Here is a 1402-nt window from a genome sequence, read left to right on the forward strand (position 1 = left end):
TGCAAATGTGTGTACGAATCTGTAAGATATTAATTTCATAGTGTAAACAGCTTCAGTGATTTTAATGGGAGTTTTTGAGAGTGCTTGAACTAGACTGTCAGTGAAAATGTTCTTTGATAATGTAAATGTTCTTTGCTCTCTTTCTGTACAGTGCAGGTGTTATGATTAGTAGCCTAACTTGCAATGTTTTTATTCACATTAACTTTCATTGTTAAATTCACATTAAATATAAACTCAGTCATAATAAAAATATGTTATGGCATGACACCCATATCTGTTAATTAAGTAAACAGCAGTTTTTTTATGCATAGTTAATAGACTACATTATTAGGTTATTTTGACCATCGCCCACTGTAGATCAACATAATCTATAAAGGTGAGAATCAAGATATTTCATGATATAGTTAATGCGTTTGGGAATGTTTCGAATAAACGGGAAAAAATTTATAAAACATGCTGTTGTGGCTGCTGTGTGTCACTGTGTCACATGACGACTTTTTTTTTGTCTTGTGGACTAAATGTAAACATCTTTAATGTAAAATATCTTACTCAGGACAGTACTAAATAAAAAAGTACATGCATTTTGTATGATCTCTCTTATTTTGTTAAAATTATTCACATTTTCACCGATTCTGCAAGGGGTTCCCAAACTTTCGCATGCCACTGTAATGCTGTCTACAGCTGTCAATACAGGCTCAGAAGTTACATTTCCAACACATGCTTTAAGCAGTTGACCAGTCACAACAGACTGGGTCAGCTGACCAATCAGAGCAGAGTGAGCTTTTCGAAAAGAGATAGGAATGAAAACATTTAAAACTAAAACAGCAGAGGATGAAAAGACGTGCTGCAGCAGTGTACAGTATGAGAAAAATACAGTGTTTTTTTTACTTTAAATCATGTAAATATATTCTTGCAGACCCCCAAAAATAAATTATGAGCTTGTAAATAAGCATAATATGGGTACTTAAAAAAAACAAAAAAAAAAAACAAAGAGAGTGAAAAATAGTGGCTGCAACAGTTACTGCAACAATGCAAAAAAACAGGAACAGGATGTCTGTCAAATGAAATTACATCACTACATTAGTCATTTAAAGTGTTATCTGTTAATATGTCAAAATGAACTTGTTTTGTGTCTAAACAATTATTAGAAAACTATTGAAAATATCTAAAACAAACTGGAGTATTCCTAACATGAATACAAATGAAAATATACCCTGAAATCCAAGGTCAAATATGGGATCATGTTTTTTTTATGTTTTTTTTAGTAGTTCTACAGTTTATGAAATCTGAAAGGAAAATACATTTTTACTTTTTTATTGTTATGAAAATAATAGGTAGAATGCTACACTGCAGTGCAGTGAGTGTATGCAAAGGGGGGTCGACTCCTCACATTGCATGCATA

General features: G+C 32.0%; 1 protein-coding gene across 1 annotated transcript in view; it reads left to right on the top strand.

Annotated features, from left to right (window-relative positions):
* Window positions 1-1402, top strand: part of LOC107584733 (DENN domain-containing protein 5A-like) — a gene marked incomplete at its 5' end in the record, with an annotated part of 23760 nt that overhangs the window by 13992 nt on the left and 8366 nt on the right. The window lies entirely within an intron of this gene.

This window comes from Sinocyclocheilus grahami, unplaced genomic scaffold, assembly GCF_001515645.1.
Source record: "Sinocyclocheilus grahami isolate Dianchi unplaced genomic scaffold, SAMN03320097.WGS_v1.1 scaffold62.1, whole genome shotgun sequence".
Taxonomy (NCBI): domain Eukaryota; kingdom Metazoa; phylum Chordata; class Actinopteri; order Cypriniformes; family Cyprinidae; genus Sinocyclocheilus; species Sinocyclocheilus grahami.